The sequence below is a fragment of the Xenopus tropicalis genome, chromosome 4 (assembly GCF_000004195.4).
Source record: "Xenopus tropicalis strain Nigerian chromosome 4, UCB_Xtro_10.0, whole genome shotgun sequence".
Classification (NCBI taxonomy): Eukaryota; Metazoa; Chordata; class Amphibia; order Anura; family Pipidae; genus Xenopus; species Xenopus tropicalis.
The window spans coordinates 100,936,588-100,959,223 of record NC_030680.2 but is presented as its reverse complement, the minus strand read 5'-3'; the positions used below and the strand labels follow the sequence as shown (position 1 = coordinate 100,959,223).

Here is a 22,636-nt window from a genome sequence, read left to right as displayed (position 1 = left end):
TTTTCATACAATGATTTATCACCTTTTTATCCCTAAATAAACTTGAGCTTGTGGCCGAGCTTATCATGAAATGTGAACTTAGTAAAAGTGAATAGTAGTAAATGATTACAATTGACCCATTAGCGTGATTGATACAGAACTTATTTGTAGATTACCATTCTTTGTAGGTGTCAGTTTATTGTTAACCAAACATATTGGGTCACACTCCTCCCTCTTTTTTAAACACTTAATAAAAAAAAATCTCTTTGAAGGGAAGCATGTCATTGAGTTCTGAACACATTGAACTATGGCAAGCCAATTTTGGATGAGTGTAGAAAATGATCTGTACATAACAAACTATTCCTTGCAAGACCCCCAGTATATCATATATAATAGTATGGCTTATTATCCTTTACTATATAAACAATGTTAAAGGAAAAACTTATACAATAGGAGGAACGGAGCTTCCATTTGAAGCAGCGTAGGGTTTTCACGGTGAGGGCAGTGAGGTTGTGGAATGCCCTTCCTTGTGATGTTGTAATGGCAGATTCTGTTAATGCCTTTAAGAGGGGCCTGGATGAGTTCTTGATCAATCAGAATATCCAAGGCTATTGTGATACTAATAGCTACAGTTAGTATTAATAGTTGTATGTATAGTTTATGTATGTGAGTGTATATATTGATAAGTATAGGTTGTGTGTGCTGGGTTTATTTGGAAGGGTTGAACCTGATGGACTCTGGTCTTTTTTCAACCCTATGTAACTATGTAATACACCTTAACCAGTCAGGCGTTATCCTGGAAATGGCAAAAAAAAATTTGATTTAGATTTGAAGGGGGTACCCTAAAAATGGTGTTTTCCTTGGGCCTAATAAGAGTTTCATTAAGTTGAATAGACATATCTGTGGAAGGCAATGGGGTCTATGGGATTCGGACCAAAATTTACAAGCATATATTGCTATATAAGGGGTGGTTGCCATAATAAGACAAATTATGAATAGACAGCAGCATTAAGTGATCATGAAACTATATAAGATTGCCTTTGACTTTTATTTTAGTAAAATCCCAGCACTTTTACCAAGAAGTAAATTCAGAAATTAATTATTGAAGAGGTTGTTCACTTTAGAAGGAACTTCAACAACAAGTAGACTGAGATATTTTAAGCAGTCTGTGGTTGGTCTTTATACACTGTAATTAAAAGATTGTAGATGAATCTGCTTACAGTCCGAATAGAAATTTAGTAGAAATAATAGAAAAATAAATTGTCTGTTCATATTATCTGTGCTATATACTAAGATAATTTGAACATAAATATTGCCATTAGACAAAAACAACATTTGAAAATAAGAAGATGTAAGATTACTTCTTAAGGGTTCTGACACACGGGGAGATTAGTCGCCCGTGTCAAAACTCCCTGTTCACGGGCGACTAATCTTCCCGAGTTGCCATCACCTGCCATCCCACCGGCGACAATGTAAGTCGCCGGTGGGATGGCAACTCGGGGAGATTAGTCACCCGTGAACAGGGAGTTTTGTCGCGGGCGACTAATCTCCCTGTGTGTCAGAGCCCTAAAAGAAAATAATGCAACAAAATAAGGCGCTACGGGGAATCTCCAATAGATCCAAGCAAATAAAATAAAAATTATTTTTTTATCTGCACCTTGCATATGATGGTAACTAGGAAAAACAATTCCATTGTGTTTTTATTTTTATTTTTTTATGTTGACTATTTTTTAAATAGTAGACTATAGGGTTTTGTTTTCTTGTACGTTAAAAACCTAAAAATTTATTAGTATGGTCTTTTTTTTTATTTTTAGCCTTTTTCATTGCATCAACCCTTCTTTGGCCTTACTGATTAACCTCTTTCTAATTCTGCAATGCCCACATCTTTTTAACACCCTTTCTTCTGTTTTCATGTGGAGCACTTTTGGCCAAGTAGGGGGTTAATATAAAAATAACCACTTTTGTCCTCTGTACAGCCTGACAGCCTCTCTGACTTCCCCATTTCTCTTTTCCACTAGTCTGTGGTAGGTTCCTACTGTTACACTTCCTACTGTTACTGAATTCTTCCAGGACCACTCTTATCTAGTTATATTCTACTGCTCCCTTAGACTTTGTATTTTGTCCAGAGTCCCTGGCTGGTTTGCCTATACACCTATATCATTCTCACTTTATGAGTTGACAGGGAAGCATTCAGTTTTATTGGACAGCTCCTCCTCTAATTTTTTTTATCCCAAGTTACATATGAAATGAATGTGAATGAAGCACTTAGGGTCCAATTTTCTTATACTTGTATTCCAGTTGTTACTGGGCCACAATTTACATGTCAACTATTAACTATTTAAATTAAGGGATCTGCAGTAGTAAATATGGCCACTGTTAATGTACCAAGTACCAAAGGGCATATTAAACAAACAACCATAGAAAAAAATATCCAGTAACAAAATCAGTACATAAAAAATTAATTTATTCAAGTCTTCATATTAAAAAGTCAGTAGACACACAAACCCCAAGGTGTATCCACTTAGTCCAACAACATCTAGGGAACCAAGGCTATGTAACTGGGATTTAGGGTATGAGGTCAGCATTCTGTTTTGCTGTTTTGCAAACAAAAAGTGTAGACTGGCCAAATGCAGTGGCACTGGTACAATGTAATTTTAACTCTGCACTGTCAACATATCTGCACAAATTGTCACTATGAGTTTGGGCTCTTGATCCCATGGGATGTGATGGAGTTGGTAGGATATGTTTGATTACAGCTGGAATGCAAGTTGGCATGATCGGGATTTAAAGAGAGTGTTTATGGACAATGTGGGCATTGTCTGTGGCAGAAGGGAGTCAGCAGGACTTGTTTCAATTGTGCATATGACAAGTGGTAGTAAAGGCATTGATGGTAGTTTTAAAGACCGTGTAAGCAGTGGATGAAGCAGGCCTTGAGGCTTTTGACAGATCAGGAACGTATATTGTAAAAGGTGCTGGAACAAAAAGAGGGTTAGGAACTTTATTTCTTTGATTTAAAAGTACTTTTTTAAGACTTCATCAAATTTTATCTTGTATCTGTGTCCTCTTTTCCAGTATTTAGTGGTTTGCCTTACAATGACTTTGATCTTGTTTTGTAGTTTGCAGAAGTTGCTTTGTTTTCTGCATGTTGTAAGCCCAAGATAAGTGTGCCTTCACAGATTCCTATACTCCCTGGGCTCATGATTTTACTCTTCCCAAGAGTCCCTGTTACTGTTATCTCTTTCCACAGCCAGTTTCTTTTAAAGCCATTTCCCCACTGTGATCTTCTGAAGCCTACGTTTTTCTGTTTTTAGTTTTATCTCTTTTTGACAGCTGTGGCAGACATGTTTATTTAGATCAACTTACTATTTGCAGCAAAGAAATCGGGTGGTCCTTTTTAATTTGTCGGACATTTTCTAGTTTTATCTAGTCATGCCATCAAGAGAAGTCGCCTCGTCGAAGGAATTACTGGCCCATAAAAAATATTTTTGACTATACTTGTTAATACTCTAATTTTGTTTTTTCATAGCAGAGCACCCCAAATACAGTGTTATAAGGTTAAAAGTACCACTTTTGTTGCCTGTGTGTACCTTTGCAGCAATCCTTGACATTATTCATTTTGAATACACCATTATAGACTTTTATATGGAAAGGCGTGAATAGAAAGATAAGGAGACAAGAGAACTACTGCAATTAAAAATCTAGTTTTGGTTATTACAAGCTGGTTAAAATTGCCTGTCAGATTTAGTGATAATTTGCTGGTCTATGTATATATAATTTATAAAAGTAGTGTCCTCTTTTGTTTCAACGGAAACCTAATAGTATCTTCACTACTATTCTTGTATTCTATTTTCTCCTCCCATGACTTTCATCTCTTCTCATCGGATTGTGTACTTTGCAATACTGTAAAAAGTAAGATAGGATGAAGCCAACACAAGCCCCATGTAACACAGGCTGTTCTAATTGACCACTTATATTGTTAAGCATTAATTTATGGTTATGCAACCTTTGGCATGGCAATAGCAACTCACGCCATTCCTTTGTTAACTAAACTATTGGAAGAATGCTGGTATGTCAGTGATAAAACTTGCTAATTCCTAATTTAACTCCGTTACAGGCAAAAGCATTCAGCCTTCATAATGATATGCTTCAAGCTATCCTTAAGTACAACAGTAAGCTCTCATCTTATTATATTTATTTAAACAAATGTCAACCTTTCAACCAGAGCTGTACAAAAACATAAATGGGAATAATAAAATATGTTGAATAGCAAATAAAGATCAAGCAATATTGGAAATTGTCATAGAATAAATGTTCTGTGGCCCAAGTATTTGTCAGGGCTTTATGGCTTAAAGCCAATGTGCTAGATGTGGCCCTTCAAGGGGCATGATGCCTAGCTTTTTCGCTGACTCCATAAAATGACTTTTCAGCATAATCACGGTAAGTTAAAGTTGAACCTAGTTATTAAACAAAAGGTTGTTAAGGTAATTTGAAGAATGAAGATGATGGCTAAATTAAAGGCACCATCCTTGCTTGTAGCCTGGGAGATGTATACTCTGGGAGGGTTATTTTACTGTGAAGGACAATTATAAAAACAGTTTAGAGCCCTAGGGTTGCTGGCAAAGCGAAGTATTAATCTCAAATTGCAAATATCTCAATTACAAAAGTAAGTGAGAGAAGTACTATGAGTAAGTTTACATCAGTTTTATTTGGTTAGGTTATAGATACACTTTAAAGTAGTCAAATGGATGAAAATGTACCCAATTGTAACAAAATGATGAAAAATATATGGCACAGGTTTACAATCTGGGCTAAAAAAAATATAATTATTTTTAATGGAACTCCCTGTAGATTGGCGACACATCCCTGTCTGTGTTTCAAATGAGAGGTGGGCATGTTCTAATGGTCCCTGCCAGAAGCACCGTAAAAGGGGGATGGCAAGTCACAGACAAAGACAGGTGTCAGTTCGCTATCAGGTCAGCCAGGCTGTTGATTTTTAGCTACTGAACTTTTCTAAACACATTCCTTTTATATTTAAAATCACATTATTGTTTTTACACAATATTCTTAATTCTTCGCCTTGTTTTTTCACCATAATAAGACAGTACCTTGTACTTATTGCTAAAAAGTAGAAATAGTGATGAATGTATATTCTTTCATTAGGCAAAATTTGGGGATTTGCAACCTTGTTAAATTTTACAGTGGCAGAACAGAAATTCTAACATAAAAAAGTAGAAAAACAATTAAAACTGTATTTCTATTTTGACTAATTTTTTATCTGGTTTAATATGACCAGTTAATTCTTAGCTGAATGTGTGGTTTTAGTCTGTATTTCCTGCCCATCTATGCATTTGAAAATTCAGTGAGAGCTGGGCTCTATTTTAAAAAAATAGCCTCTGTCCGGTACGAGGCCATGCTATTTGTGTGTCCAAACCTGATTTGTGTTTTTACTCCGGCGCAGCTGTTCCTGGCTGAATTTATCCTTAAGAAAAATCAATTTGAGTGGGGTGAAAACGAGCAACAAATTGTTAGGATTATTCTGCTCAGCAGTGCCTTGTGTGCCTAAATCGCTGTCTTCCAGCTCATTGCCTGTTTAAGACCACTGTGCATGCTTTACAAGGGATTTTTCAGCTATGCATATTTAACCCATACCCATGAGCCCTTAAAGCCTTCTGAAAAATGCTCTAGATTATTTTGTAATGCTTGAAAAATATAATCTTCCTTTCTAACCTGGTCTTTGTGTATCAGTCACCTTTGGCTGGATAGGATACACACCCAAAGCAGGATTTACATATTCCATGACTGATTTTTCCAGGCACGGCTTCATTATTTGTTTTTAATGGATATTGCCAGTTATGGCCTACGTTTATAGTCTTGTTTATGTCTGATAAGCATTCAGCTACAGGTAGAATTGTTTGTTGTCATTATCGATTTTTCTGGTACCCCAAGTAGTTTGCCACTTTCCTAGTTAGCAACTTTTTAAGTTTAATTTGTTTCATTGTTTTAGGTGCAGACTGAGCTGTTTTAATAATGTGGCAGTTACCAAGGGCCTGGAATTTGTGTGTGACAGCGTCTTTGCTCCCATTGCTTTGCTGTGCTGTTAGAACAACTTCTGCTTGAGGGTGTCCCCATTAAAAATTTCTTGAGGCAGTTTTGGGCTCTCACCAATTATATCTGGGCTCTGGTGTTCAACTTAAAGTGCCACTGATGACAGATTGTAATGTTATCCAGACACCTCAGAAGATTATTTGGTGCAGCACATTTTACAAAATAAAAATTTGAACCAGAGTTAAAAATATTGAGTGGGACATCTATGAGGTTGATGTTATTCTTTGACTATGGGGCTGATTTACTAATCCACGAACGGTCCGAAGGCGTCCAAATGCGTTTTTTTCGTAATGATCGGTATTTTGTGATTTTTTTCCGTAAATTGTTGCGACTTTTTCGTAGCCCATATGACTGTTTCGCAAAATGTTGCGACTTTTTCGTAGCGTTACGACTTGCGAGAATTGTCGCGACTTTCGTAGACTTCGCGTCGAGTACGAAAGTTTCGGATTCATTCAAGCTTCAGTATCGTGACTTTTCTTGGGCCAGGTTGGAGCTGCAGAGTGCCATTGAGCCCTGTGGGAGGCTTCCAAAATCAGGCAAAGTCTGAAAGTTTTGCCCGCCGGTTACGAGTGCTCAATACGAAAAAGTCGCGACTTTTCGCGCAAGTCGTAATGGTTAAGAAAAAGTCGCAAAATGTTCGTTTTCCATTCGGAATTTTTCCAATTTGGATTCGTGGGTTAGTAAATCAGCGCCTATGTCTAGGTTTTAGTTAGATTTTATTAATTGTAAACATAGGTGACATAAACATAAACCTAGATCAACCTGTTTTTTTTTTAAATGTGTGTACCTGGAAATCTGTTCACTTTATAAAAACATTGCAGTCATTGCCTTTGAGCAGCTGAGCAATTTGTGCTGACAGAGGCAGTCCTTAGTACAAAGTACTTAACAGACCAAACAGTCAGACATTCCCTTACCTCGGTGTTGCGCTGGACTTGCTGATGTGGGAGGCTTTCTAGGTACATAGATCAAAAGCAATACATATGCCAGCTGTGAGAAGGGTTACAGCTTGGACTTGGATCACCTACTTGTTTGTGTTAAGTTCTTAAGTGAAAAAGAAGTGATCACAGTAAGCAGAAAAATCAAAAGGATGGTTTGTTATTGCATTTTTTCTTAGTCGCAACATTGTTGCAGTTTTTAACAAGTGTTTCTTGTCTTCTTTGAATATATCCTTTAACAAGTACTGATAGATTAACCTAATTAGAAAATTCCACCAGGACTGGTAAAGCCCTTCTACAAAATAATCTCCTAACTAAATAGAGTTTCCCTGCTGGGATATGAGATAATAAAGAATCAGGGCAAGTTTAATTTTTATATGGCACTGTCTGACCTTGTTTACACATGTATGATCAACAGAACACGCACACTGAAATGCAGCCATATAGGCTCATATAAATGAAGCAGACATTTCACCATTGATTTTTCCCATTTAGTATTCTGTAGTATGATGTAGACAGCAGGGCAAGAGAAGGGTTGCAGCATGTGTTTTCATTCTTTTTCCAGGGGGTACAGTGTGTATGGATGGAGTAAACAGTAGACCGAAACCTCATTTTAGGTTTAGCAAAATATGCCGTATTCATGGTTGATTTCCCTGTTCCTTTCTAATAAGATGATAATGAATTATAACTGATGGTAACTTACACAATTTTGTTGAGCTTTGTTACCAGGGAATTAAAAACAAAAAAAATTACTTTAGAGTCTCTTTACAGGTTGCTGCCCCCAAATGCAACCATATTTCTTAAAAAGGCTCTGCTCTCCATTTACTGGTCTCAAAAGGCAACACTAGTCACTAGCTGGGTCACTTTGCAATGGGGATTGCAAAGCTTGTTTTCTCGTTTGGTGATCAGTGGGTTTGGAAGGGATACAGTCAAACATGGCATCTGACAATCCCTATGCTTAATAAATTTATTTTTTCAACTTTAACGGTAAAATTTGTTTAAATTTTAGAAAGATCCTATAATCAGCACAAGCCTTCCATTTAAAGGAATCCTGTCATGAGAAAATGCATTTAATAATATAATAGAGCTTCTTCAGCATTCACTGAAATTGTTTTTCAAAAATGCAAACAGATTTTTTTTTTCTTTAGATTTAATTTTGAAATTTCACATGGGACTAGCCATATTCTTAATTTCCCAGGGTGTTGAAGCCATGTGACCTGTGCTCTGACAAACTTAAGTCACGCTTTACTGCTGTTCTGCAAGTTGGAATGATATCATCCCCCCCAGCCGATCAGCAGAACAATGGGAAGCTATCAGAATAGAACTCAATAGTAAGAAATCCAAAACTGGCCTGGGACTCCTCCAGTTAGAAGAGAGGAGAAACAATAGCTTATGTGAAAGCAGTTCTATTATGTAGTGTTGACTCCTTATGAAAGCTGAGACTCAGGCACAATGCACTGAGATGGCTGCCTACACACCAATATTACAACTAAAGGAAAATACTTTTGTCAGTTCAAGAATAAAATTTTAAATTGTAGAGTGAAATATTAGCTGTGTAAACAGTATCATTTAGAAATAAAGTACACCATAATAATCACAACAGAACCCGTTTAACAGATTGCACTTTTGTTTTGTGTGAAAATTTTGGTGATCTAATGTTTTTATCACAAACAAGTGATCTTCTTTAGAGCTAACAGGGATAACAAACAGAGTAGTGTTTGCAACCCACAGCTCTGAGGAAGGTCACTGGTCTGTGACCTGGTTTATATGTTCATGTATCTATTAAATCATCTATTTAATCTATCATGCACCCAAGTTTTATAGAATTTAATGTCATTTCCTGTATTACCTAATTGTGTTTGGGTATACACTGGATAAACATATGCAACATATCAAGGTTTTGTTAAATGAACAAAAAAAAAAGAAAAATAGCCACCTATTCAAAAGTTTAAAACAAATCAGAAACATTTTAGTGAAAGAATGATAAGCAAAAAATCAAACAAAAACCAGGTTGCATTATTGTGTACACCCTTTAATAATCAATACAGAAAAGGGATCAGGACGGGTACAAAAAAAAAAGTATCCACATCATTAAAATGCCATGGAGCACGGTGAAGACATCAACAAGTGGAGAAAATATGGCTCTGTGGCTCAATAGTGACTGTACCAAGATCAGGACATCCCTCCTAGATTGATAAGAAAAAAGGATAAAACTGGCCATGGAGGCTGCCAAGAGGCCTAAAGCAACATTAAAAGAGCTGCAGGATTTCATGGCAAGTTCTAGTTGTTCCCTACATGTGACAGCAATCCATTGTGTTCTTTAAATTTCTCTAGGGTAGGAAGCTGAAAACCTTTACTCACAAAGAAAAACATCCAAACCTGGATAAACTTTCCAAAAAGGTACAACCATGTAGAAAAATGTATTATGGTCTGGTGGGACCTTTTCCCCCTGCTGATAAACTGCACGCCAAAATGCACATTTTTTTATATACCACACCTTTTTTTTGTGCTCTACATTCAAGGATGGTTGGCTGTTTTCTTATATGGCTGAAACCCCAGTGGCTTTACTATTCATGGTAACAACCTTTGCTTTATAGGTCTAAGCATTTCCTTTTATTGCTTTTACTGTTTTTGTTTGTGCTTATATATTTCTTTATCACTAGGGTTTATCTCATAACATTTGCTTTATTATATATAGAAGATACTGGTCTAATAGTATTCTGGGTAGGATAACACAAGAGAGTGACACAAGTGGATAAGACATGACATTCAGTGATCCAGCTTCTTGAACATATAAGCCAATAAAGTGTATTTTCCTTTTCATAGGAGTAAGCACTTTAATTTTCATAGGCATTTTGGTTCACCTGTTTTTTTTTCATTTGCTTTCCAGAACAGAATCTATTTCTGGCTAGGTACTGTAAATTAGGACCTTTCAGCAAATAGGTAGAGCTTTTATATGGTATCCCATTATCACAATGACTCTGGAAATATCTGTGCTATTTTCCATACTGTCCTGTTTTAGCTAACAACTATTGTTTTCTAATTTGCAATTTCTCTGTAAAAATAAACCAGTACCTGGTCAGCTAAAGGTACAGGCAGACGGGTTGTTTACATTAATCATGATAGAAGTGTAACCTTGGACATTTATTGTCTGCACTAGAGGAGCTAAAGCATATGTGACAAAAACATTTTGTCTGCCATATTCCTGAACTAGCATAACGTTGTTGATGGCATAACCGTTTTTTTTTTCAAGGTATGCTGCTACAGATCATACAAGATCAGTAGGTTCCAAACATTTTGGATAATAATATATCTGTACTGTAAAATGGCACCATTCTTATGGATATCCATGCATATGTTAAATGGTCTCACTCAGGCACATGGATATCAAATTTCTTAAAGAGAACATGATAGCTCTATAAGAAACCTCTATTTTCATAGTATTTTTCAGTGTATGTATAGTTATATATTTTAAGAAGTAAAGAATTTAATAGGACTGAAGAAGAAAGCATTAAAGCAATACAAGATGGTTTAAACGCTTCTTTTAAAACCTTAATATACTTAATATATTTTTAGAAAGTTTAGTCTTCTTCCGAACCCTTCATAAAAGATTTGGCTAAATACTGAACCAAATCCAGATATAATTTACATATGTTCTGTGTTTATGTGACAAAAAGTCAAGTGATTTTAAGGATTCAGATCCAGTTCGGCCAGAACAATGGATTTGGCCAAACCCTAATCCTGCTGAAAAAGGCCGTATCTTGGCTGAATTCCTTTATCCATAAGTCTTCCCAAATGGTCAAAACAATGAGAAACATGTTTTGATTACAATGCAAACACGGAAGGTGCACCCAACAAAGTGTTGTATGTAAGAGATTTGTCCTTCACCCTGTTTCCTGTGAGGGAATACCTGTGCTGATTTTGTTTTGTGGAACCACAGGCAGTACAGACACGGCAATGAAATGACACTCACCCCTTCCCTCAGTCACTCACAGTATTAGCCCAGTATTTTGTCCTCTCAATTTGCACCTGAATTACAGTTAAACCCCAGATGGAAAAGCTTAAAATACCCTCAAAAATACCTCTAATAAAGACAGAGGTGGGCAGAGCATGGTCGGGGCAAGGTTAGGTGTGTAAGAGTAAAAAGGCTAGCCCTTTGGAATTTGTTAATCAAATATGGTGATATCACAATTTCCATCAGAAATTTTGGGGCCATACAAGTTGTCATAACATGAGTACAGGTCTAAAGGTGCAATTGATAACAATCTTTTAACAAAGAGAGAAAACTAGGGTGGGGTAAATGGAAGAAAAAATGGAGAGGGGGGAGAAGGAAAAAAACAGTGAGAAGGGAGGCTTGAGAGCAAAGGGAGGGTGGCACAGAAGGGGAAGTGCAATGAGTCTTCTGAGCCATAGAAGCAAAAATCAATGATTTGTATAGATCTGTGTAAGTCTGAGTCTTAATGTGAAGCCAGACGGTTCCTCATTTGGTGTATTGCTTGGGAGTGTTTGCTGATAATGCTTTGAATCTGTTAAGTTCATTCAGTTTATCCAACCATTCTATAATAGTGGGAGTATTAGATGAGGAAAGGAGTATGTCTATATGAAATAATTTCATATATACAGGGGTTTTTTTTCACCAGATTTCAACCGGTAATTCTCTGAATTTTATGCCAGCAAGGCCATATCAGCTGCCAGTCCTAAAATTTGAATCATATTACCTAGATCTCTACCATATCTCCAGCAGAGAATGATTTGGAGTCTGAAATTTAAGGGCGCATAATACAACCGGTTATCTTGAATGTGGCTGCATCATGAGTTTTAAAAAGCTTTTTCATCAGGTTGTTAATCTGTACCTTTTCCAGGGATGTCAGAGTCAGGGGCACTGCTGCCATGAGGTGAGTGCAGCAGGCATTTTAGTGCCGATCTTAGCTTCACAGCACTCGGGCAGAAACTATGCCTGTCAGTGCTATACAGAAATGCAGAATAGAGTGGATCCACTTCTCTCCGCCTTCGTTTTTTCTTTTTTTTTTTTCTCCAAGTGAAGAGAAGTGGAGCCAACACTGTGTTTGACCAGGACTTTATAGCTGGTCGCAGAAGAAAATGTGGATCTTGAAACCTGGATTGAATTTAAAAAAAAATGTATCTTGAAGTTACTTAGGTATCACAACAGTTTCAATTTTTGTTTTTCTTTACAGTAAGGAGACAGTACTTTTTGCTTGGCGTTCACTAAGCTAGCATAAATTGATGTCACAGCAAAAAAATACTGTTGGACTTGTGTTGTTTATTTTTAGAAGCATTAAAGCATGGTTCATCTCATTACAGAAAGACCACTCTCTGTATAACCCCAGGTACCAAGCATAATATATAATTTATCCAAAATTTCTAAATGGAAAAAAATTAATTCTCAAAGGTGCTTATGGCTGTAGTGTATTGTAACTGAAATGGCAATTCTAGTTTTGAAAGAAAGTAAATGTGAGGAATGGCTAATTGAAAGTTAATACTGATTTCATATAGTTTCTCCCAGCTAGAAAAGGCCTCTCAAAACGGTTCCTTTTGTCCTTCAATAAGCATGTTCTTGTTTATCTCCCTACTCTGCTGGAGCCTGTATAATCTGCTCACATCACCTGCTGTTGTCTTGTCTCATTCCAATGTTTCCCTGTACTCAGCCTTCTGCTGGGAAGGTGTTTTTCTTATTTTATTTGTTCTGTGTGATCTACTTGTAGCCAAGCATTGTACCTTGTAGTTAGAGAACTTAGTATAAACCACTTTTATGCTTTGAAACAGTTGCTTGAGCTCTGAACAGTGAGCCAAGTGATCATTTGTATTTGCCTGTGATCCTTTCTGGAACTTTGCATTTTTCATTTACATGTTTAACTTAATTGCAAGTAAAACTGAAGAATGTATTCCATCTCCTAATGTAATTAGCATGCAGGCTAAATAAATGTGATTCTGACATTTGTTTGTTAAAAGGGATTTATTTTTTTAATTATGCTATTTTCATTTACTTTAATCATTTTCTTTCTTTTACCTGGTTTCATAAATCCCGTTTCCATGTAAATTCCCCTGAATGTATTTTTCTGTTTACTATTTTTACTATTTTTTTTCAGAGTGGTAAATGTCAGAAACCATGTAAGCAAAATACTATTTTATCCAATGCCTGATACAAAAATATTCCTGACCTATGCATTTGTACAATTTGGCTAACTGTCAATAAAAGCCAAACAAGGGACCAACATAAAGGCACAACAATACCAAAAATAAAAAGTACTTATTTTGACTTAATATATTTAACTCTCTCCTCCATATGGAAAATGCTTTATTTTTGAAGCACTTGTAGTGGTTTTTATTGTGTTTACCGTCAGTCCTGTTGAGTTCAACCATCTGTTGTCTAAACAGCGCCTCACCCAGTATGTTTTCAATTGAGACTTAACCACCTGTTAGCTATTGTGCAGGTGGTTTATGGCCCTCAAAAACAGATCATAGTAGCAGTCTATATAGCCCCCATGCACACACAATATATGAACTTCTTGAAGGAACCCTACCTGAAAAAATGCAGTGATTTTTTTAGTTATTCCATTCAGATGAATGTGCCCATTGGTTTGAAAAGAATTTTGAAATGGTTTCCCCATGCCCCCAAATTTTTGTGTAATATGTTTTTTTTTTTGTTGGAAGAAAATCCATTTTTTTTTATCAAGGTTAAACTCAGCTTCCCTCTCAACCCCCCATATATTGTTCAATTAAATGCCAATTTTTAAAATGCCTTTAGGGCATTTCCATTCCCTGGTGTTACTGGTCCTTTATGGCTACTTATTTCATTTTATTCTCTAGTATATGAATATTATATAAGAACTGAGCTGAGTTTGCTCTTTTTCTTTATTATTTTCTTCCATTCCACTCTCTTCCACTGTCTACCTGTCATCACCAGTAGAAATCTTGATTGTAAGCTCTTTTGGGCAGAGCCCTCTATAACACTTGTATTGGTTATGGCTGCTTTGTATGTAAATCTAATTCCAGTGAATACACACATTTATTGTGCAGTGCTGGGGAATATGTAAGCACTTTATAAATATGTGTTATTACTAATAATACTAATAATGTATAGGGATATGGTGGATCTGAAAGGTGCTGCTGTAGGCTAAGCAGTGGTGCATTATTCTTCCATCTACTTCAACATGCACCTCCACCCACACAACTTCTCCTCTCCCCCTCCTTTCCCTTCCATGGAACAAGAAAAAGAAATACAATTTTCTCTAAAGCAGCTATTTGCTGCCATTTTAAACACGCTTGAAATGTGTCAGTGGGGTCACAGATTCCATCTCTTTCTCTGCACCCCCTCCTCTCACTCTTTCCTACTGGCTGCATATATTGTGCATAGGAACTCTGCTTGCTGCTTACTCAAGGGGCTGGGGGAGGGTTATATTTTTTTATCGTGTTCTTCACTTTTTCATTAACCTCTTTTCAGCATGAGACCAGTATTATCTTCAGTTAACCTTTTTACTTATATAGACATGCTCCTGTGTTTTCAGAGCAACGGGCCACTCACATCTTTCTCAAGGAAAAACTGGACATATATTTCTGCTGGCCATATTCTTTACTAGTGTCAAGGTTATTTATCTGACCTTGCAGGAGACGAATAGGACACATTTGTGTGTAGCTTTAATCTATATAAGAAAATCTATCTATATGAGAGAAAATAACAAATATAATTAAAAAGAAAAGGTATTCTGTTCTGCCTAGGGGTGCTAAACTGCAAAAACATCCTCAGTCCTAGTCAAGTGCACAGTTTTATGGGATATTTTTGTGCATTTGTGACTCGTTTGGTGCATGGGACTCTCCATATGCCAAATGGCAATAATAAATGGTACTTGTCTGAAGTGACATTACTGCTTAGTGTAGCTTTGTAACCAACTGGCAGTAGTAGTTACTGATCCCAGTTATGGTTGAATAAATTTTTTTTCATCTTTCGTTACCTTTGTCTAGTTGAGTTTCACATCTAGTTCAAGATTACAGAATCTGACATGTGCCTTTTTCGGAGACCTGTGAAGCTCTGTTCCATTAACACATTCCCAGTTGGATATTACAAGCGCAGTGACTCTGCCGATAGGCTGTAAATGTGCTGGCTCGGCGGTGTCCATAATATTCTGTGCTGTAAATGGGGCAGATTGTAGCTGGGAGAGTAGGGCAGTCTTTTGTGTGAATATAAAGAGGTTACTGGGGTGACATGGTAACCAAAAGCAGAATTGGTTCTGATTGAATCCTTCCACTGTGTCTAAAATGATGTAGCTAATTGGGAGTCATGCTGGCAGTGTCAGAACCACACTTGCTACCTGGGAATTACTTATTGCACCAGAGCAATGAACCTTAATAAACCAGAAGAGAGTATAAATAATGTTGTTCTTTCCCTTTTTTTAAACTGAAAGCAGTTTCTTTTCTTTTCTTTTTAATTTCATTTTGTATTTCCTTTTGTTATTAATGGGGGCAAATGCAGTGACTTCTCTTATATTCTCTTATCACATTGTGATTCTGTAAATCTTGGCCCTAATCTATTTTTTTTTAAAGTGACAAGCAGTATGATGGGGAGTGTTTGCATGTATGTATATTTTGATTCATGTAGTACTACGTGTACACACATTTTCCATACTCTTGCATATAGCTTTACACTTCAAAAAATACATTAATAAATCAGAGGAATAATACAATAAAAAAAAGAAGCAATTTTCCGGAATATTAAGCATCAATACTGCGGGCAACCGTGTTTCCTTTGTTAAATCGACTACCGCAGGTGTCAGATTTCCCAAAAATGCTGTTACAGCAATAATCCAAATTGCAGGTGAGAAAATGTATCCATTGCTTCCTTTTCCGAAGTCGCCAAAAAATTTCCTACAAGGCAGTTTCGGTTCCTTGAGAAGCCAAAGCAAGTCGTATGTTTTCACACCACTGATTTACATTATTACCAATGGGAAAGCATTTTTGCCAGATTTGTTGTCTGTGGTAGAGCAGATTTAACAGCGGGCTACAAATCTCTCCATATACCATCACCCTAAAGTGTTGGGTAATTAACTGGCACATTGCCATTAACAATGGTTGATATGTTGGCTCCTACTTTAGCAGCGAGGCATTGGTTTACAAATCCCAAAACTGATGCTCTTAGAGTTTTTAGTATTGAACAGGTTGTGTTCTGGTTCTGTACAGAAAATTCAAGAATGGTAAGTGACAGCTAGCCTTAGATCCTGGAATGGTGCTTCTCTTTGCAAGCCCATAGTATATGCTTTGGGGCACTGTGCTGCCATATTGTTTTTCTTCCCAGTGGCGCCTTCGGTGGTGTCTTGGACACTGTACATGCAGAGAAGAGTAAAATCAAAGATTTTATTCAAATGAGCAGGAGTTTTAAAATAAATTATCGCTACCATTAACAGGAGTAGTGGATAGTACCTAGTGTCTTTACAAGACATTGCCTACTGATTTCTCTGGTATTTTTATTAATGGCAGAGAGTTGTATATCAATTTGTGTTATCTTTGAGGTTTTATGAGTTATCTGCCCATCCTGCAAAAAGCCTTATTGTCTCTTAAATTATCTTTTTATATTGTAAATGGCTATGTTCTGTTCTGCTGATCTAACAAAACACTTGAATTTTTGTGCCCTTGCAATATTTTTTGTTAACTCAATAGAAATGTTCTGTTAAATGTAATATTGTTAAACCAATACAGTTAATAGGACATGCTGGTGCCAAGACATTTACCATGTTGTTGTTGTAATGAAGCCCTTCTTTTTCTTTCCATAGTCATACTGCAGTACTGTACTAATCACAAATCGCTTCCCTATTTTTTATGAGGAGAACAAATTTCATTTGATTTTCCAGTATTTTTCAAACTACATCTGCTCAGCTAATAATTACCTATGTAGCCAGAGGCAATCCATTACTGAACGCTGTAATATTGCTACTACCTGTTGGAGTAAAATCCAGATGTCTAGATTTTTTTACTGTTTTATTAAAGAATATTGCTAAAAAATGCCATAAGCAGACTTATTCTAATAAGTCAGTGATGCTCTGGAATTCATGCAGGTCATTTGCTATAAAATCTTGTAGATTATAAAGTTCAGTACCGGTATCGGACCCCTTATCCGGAAACCCATTATTCAGAAACTTCCGAATTACGGAAAGCCCATCTCCCATAGACTCCATTTTAATCAAATAATTCGCATTTTTAAAAATGGTTTCCTTTTTTCTCTGTAAGAATAAAACAGTACCTTGTACTTGATCTCAACTAAGATATATAATTATCCATTATTAGAGCCAAAACAATACTGTTGAGTTTAACTACTGTTAAAATAATTTTCTTAGTATACTTATACTTAAAAGGTAGGAGATCCGAATTACGGAAAGACCCCTTTTCCGGAAAACCCCAGGTCCCGAGCATTCTGTATAATGGGTCCCATACCTGTTTCGCCATAAATACTACTTGGGGCGGGGTTCTAGGAGATTGTAAATAATATAGTGAATAATGTACCCCCTACTATAAAATATAAGGTGATCAAAGACCAAATTCTTTTATACAGGCAATGGAATTCCTCATCTTTTACAACAGGGGATGCATTTTTTATTATAATACACAAGTTTCAGCAAGTCATGTGACAGAAATGATACCACTAATTTATTAGGGTATGATTTACCTCTCTTTACCAGATAGTTTGTAGCGGTTGTGGCAACAGCTGCACCCAAGGGCCTTAGCGTTAATGTATGACACTGAAAAGATCTTTATAGAAATAAATATATAAAAAAAATAAAGCTTTTGTATAAGGGAGCTTTTTCACAATTCCACATATAAGGGTAGAGGGGGTGAGTTTAAGAAAGTTGTCATGATTGAGCATGTTGGTTTTTAAGGGCTGAAAGGAGGTGGCACTGCGTAAAAGTTTACACAAGGTCTCATAGACTTCTAGCTATGTCCTTTATACATTTAGATAGGTACAATATTGTACTCAAGCTGGCTAAGATTTAAAACTAAAACATTTATCTAAACAATAATGTAAGGACGAGAGTCCTTACAGAGAGTCACCAGCATTGTGTTTACTTTTAGGGTGAAGACACACAGAGCTACTTAGTAGCAGCTACTTGTAAAGGCTACTGAAATAGACAATGCTGATCATTTACTTGACAAGTAGCCATGGCAAGTAGCTGCTACTAAGTAGCTCTGTGTGTCTATGCCCTTAGTTGAATGAGGAAGTATTATAAATGTGTCATAGGGTATTTTACGGTTTGTGGCTGTGTTTTTCATTTGTGTGTAGTGATTGGAATGTATTGTACTCTGCTAAGAAATAATCTCTTCCTGCTTATGTAAAACTACAAAACTTACACATTTATGTACTACTGCTCTTACAGCAGGTTGCCCTTTTTTATTTAGCATCCTTTAAAAATGTTTTTTAAAGAGAAACTACGTAATAATAGTAACAGGATGTGGGTGATATAGCATTAATTTCCTGATTATTGCTTGTTTGGCTTCATTTTAAAATTGCAGTTTATTGGAGCATTAGGGTCTATTTAAATTGAAATTTTCAGGCTTTATTCAGTCAAAGTTTTAATGTAATTAGTGTCCATTTTTCCAGTAGTAATGTAAGCAGCTGCTATCCCCACCATTGCACTGGTATTGGCAGCATCACCAATCAATCTCAGAGCTTTGACAGATTCAGCTGGATCAGCAAAGTAAATTTTACAAGCAACAACACTTAAATACGCTAACAAAGGAAGTCCAGATGAATCCCCCACTACATATGCTAAAATTAAGTGACACTTAAAGAACAGTAACACCATAAATTAAAATGATTAATTTGACATATGTTTTTTTTTTTTTTGGCTTCCAGTCTATATGTTTTTCTATTAGGGCAGTGACACACAGGGCACTTTCATTAACTGCCCCCAACAGCCAAACCAGAAAAACTATGGGTATTCTAAGGAATATAAAAATAATGGTTTTAAATGATTTTAGGGCATCTTCATTTTCTGCATTTACCATACCTCCCAACATTTTCAAAATGCAAAGAGAGACAAAAAAAGAAATGGTGTACTTAGCACGGTGGAATTTTTTTAACCATGCCCATTTGTGTGACCACACACCCTAATTACTCCCATAACTCCAATTTTACAAAATTTGGCAGGTTATGTAAACTTTGAATACATTTCTATAGGTTTTGGGGTCTTATGTGTTGTTACAGTTTTGCTAATGAAGCTGAAACTGCCCTTTAAGATGCAAGTCTCAGTCCCCCCAAGAGACCTGTTTAGCTTTTTATTTACAAGTGCAGGTGTTGAGTATTCTGGGCTCTCTGCCAAAAGCCTACTTAACTTTCTCTAAGTCCGAGAAAGTTTGTATCTTTTGGTGTTCAGTGCAGGAGTTCACAGGGAAATGAGGGACACTTCAGTAAGAATCTGGGACTGTGGGCTGTGCTGTGAAAATCGGGACTGTCCTGTGAAAATCGAAACAGTTGGGAGGTAGGGTTTTTCTGCTGCTTTTATCAACAGTGATGGCTGGCAACCAACAAGCAGTTGTTAGTGCGTGACATGCTATCTGAAAAATTGATTTATTTTTATTCTGAGAAACTGTTAGCCATGAATCCTCATTGCATTAGGGGATTGGCTTTCCAGTTAAATTTGTGTTTATTTAGTTCCTTCTGGTCACTGGGTTACAGTTGTCTTTATAATAAAGAATGAGTCATAGGAATGTCTGCATGGCAGGCTTGCTCTTTTCTGAAAGACTATTGTTCCACTTCAGTTTATCAACACGGGAAGCATTTAAAAGCATACAACAATATGAATTAATGGAGGGCACACTTGCAGGTAACAATAGAGAATAAGGTAAGGCGCAACAAAGCCCTAAAATTACACCCATACAGGGAAATCACAAATACTAAGTCGAAAATGGCTTGCACTCAAAAAAAGGTAATTCAAACAGGTGGTATTATCAAAAAGAGATATCTTAATTCTTAAGCATTTTTTAAGAAAAGCACAATGTTGTACATACATTATAGGACATTCAAATACATATAATACATACCATAAGCACAGGAAGAATAAAACAATAAGGGAGCAGATACCCTGGCCAAAATGAGAATGCCCCAACGTTTTGGTGAAAAGCCTTTTTCAAGGGGAATTCTGGTGGTATATATTATATGTATTTGAATGTCCTGTAATATATGTACAATATTGTGTTTTTCAAATATCAGAAAGAATAAGGGGCTGATTTACTAAAATTATAAATTTGAATAAAGCTTTTGTCTTAATTATAAAATGTCACGATAATGCTTGAATCTTTTGTACAAAAATGTTGAGTTTACATTAGAGTTTACATGAGTTTAAACAGACGTTCGTTTCCATGAATCCTTTTCATTTTCCCAAACATTGGCGCTTATTCTGGAAAATGTGGGGATTAACTTCTCCTTGAAACTGAGTGAAAACGAAAACTATGAGGGGATTAACTCAAACACAAGGAGGCTATTCTAAGCCTTCATAGGACAAAAAAAGTTAACTAAACATCACAAATTATCGGAGTTATTTTAAAAGAAAAACTCAAATTTTTTTTTCAAGAAACAGTACAAGTACAAAAATTGAGAACTGACAAAAGCCCATTCGTAAATCTCAAAAATATCTAGAAGTAAAAAAAAAAAAAAAAATTTACTTTTTCTCAAAATTGCTCAGTAAATGTGCCCCTATATGTCAGTGTAAGATTTATTGACTAAACGTGGTGGCAGATTTATCCAAATTCTTATTTGCATACGAAATGTAACCATGTTCATTAAAAAATCACAATCGAATGAAAGCATTAAAAAAAAAATTACAAATCTAAAAAATTTCAAAATGCTCGAATTGACTTCATAGTTGAAGTTTTAACTGGGACAGCTCTTATTGACTTCCACATGACCTTGCAAGCCTTTAGAGTTTTTCCATCAGAGTTAATTGCATTTTTTCCGCTAAATAAATATCGAAAAAAATATGTTTTTTAATCAGTATTAATTTTACTGTTTTGTTTTTTTTTTTTTTAAACGCCAAAAAACTGGAAAATACGGACAACCCCTTAGAGAAATGGTCAGGGGTCTTAAATACTTTTATGGCACTGTATCTGTGCTTTAGGTGTAGATCAACCAAAAAAAGATTTCATACATTTAATTATTTTATACAGATACTCTTAATGTACATAAGATGTTTGGAAAAAGGACACAAACCTATTAATAGGTTATAAAAACCTATTTTAAACCTTGACAGAATGTTCAATATTGATACAAGAAAGCATTTGCATGTGTGCACTGTATACTAGAAAATCCTGAATTTGTTTGCAAGCTTCTTTATGAAATGCATAGCGAATTCTGTTGTTCAGTATGAAACCTATAATCTTTTTGTGCGCTTCATTTGATATTTTACTAACTGTGAAGAAGAGCCTTCTTGTAGTGTAGAGGCCAATCAAAAGCATTGTCCTCATGTGAGAAACACTTGGTATGCCAGAACATTATTAACCCTAGCCTTGGGCTCATCTGGATATTAGAAAAGCAATAAAGCTATTGCTGAAACATGGTTTATATAGACCGAGCAGCCAGCAGGTAGATGGTGAAACTAGATTTAGAATTTTATTTATACACTGTCTTAATGCATATGTATTATTGTTTTTTTGTTGTTGTTGATTTCATATAGAATTTTACATTGATCCTTCTGCCGCAATGCATCCCTGCCCTGTATAGCTTACAATCTTATTATGGTTTGTTGGTGCCTGATATTCTGGGACAATTGTGACTTGATCAGTGTCTCACATAGAAATTACTCCCTGGCATCTATGGGGCCATATCATTAGCCACTGAATTATTCCTTCGGCCCATGGAAAACAAGTTGCCTTTCAGGTGGAACAGTAATTGGGAAAATAAGCAGCTTAGTGATTTCATTTTGAATTAGTGGAGAGTAGTGATTAAAGAATCCTAGGTCAGGATGCTGGCTTCCAGACTTTAATTTGGGTCCTCTTCTACAAAGAATGAAGCTTGCCATACACAAAATAATCTTACCTGTCTGCTCAGTACATCCAGATATAAATAGTGTACATTAGCCATTTAATGAGGTACTAAATGTTACATGCTGTAGTCCTTGTGACTCTGGCCTGTATAGTTGTATAAGACTGAACTGTTACCATGCAGCCATCATTCTGTGTGTGTGCTCAAGGCCACTTTTATCAACACTAAAGAGAGGGGACACATCTCTGCATTTGTCATATAATTAATAGCCTTGGGATGTTTAGAAATGCTGGCTGGAAAGAGGAATAGATTGAATATACATACACTTGCAGCAGATTCATGCTGTGTGTTTTTTTCAGTTGATTCTTTTAGCAGTGTATGTGTGTGTGTCTCTCTCTTATGAAAAATGTAAAACCAATCCTTTGCCAGTGTCCAGCAGAAAAAGTAAAGTCCCTAAGGGAACGGAGACACATTGGATGTGTTAAACTCACTACCTTATGTGTGGTGTTGCGTGTCCTACTTACGGTCAATGCATTTCTTTAACTCTTTCCCATGCACTGAACCTTTAAAAGTGTACTGTGTTTATGAACATGCAAGGACACTTTATATTGGTGTATTATGAGTTATTTGAGTTGAT

General features: G+C 36.1%; 1 protein-coding gene across 1 annotated transcript in view; it reads left to right on the top strand.

The window, feature by feature from the left end:
• Positions 1-22,636, top strand: part of xpr1 (xenotropic and polytropic retrovirus receptor 1) — a 68,945-nt gene that overhangs the window by 24,047 nt on the left and 22,262 nt on the right.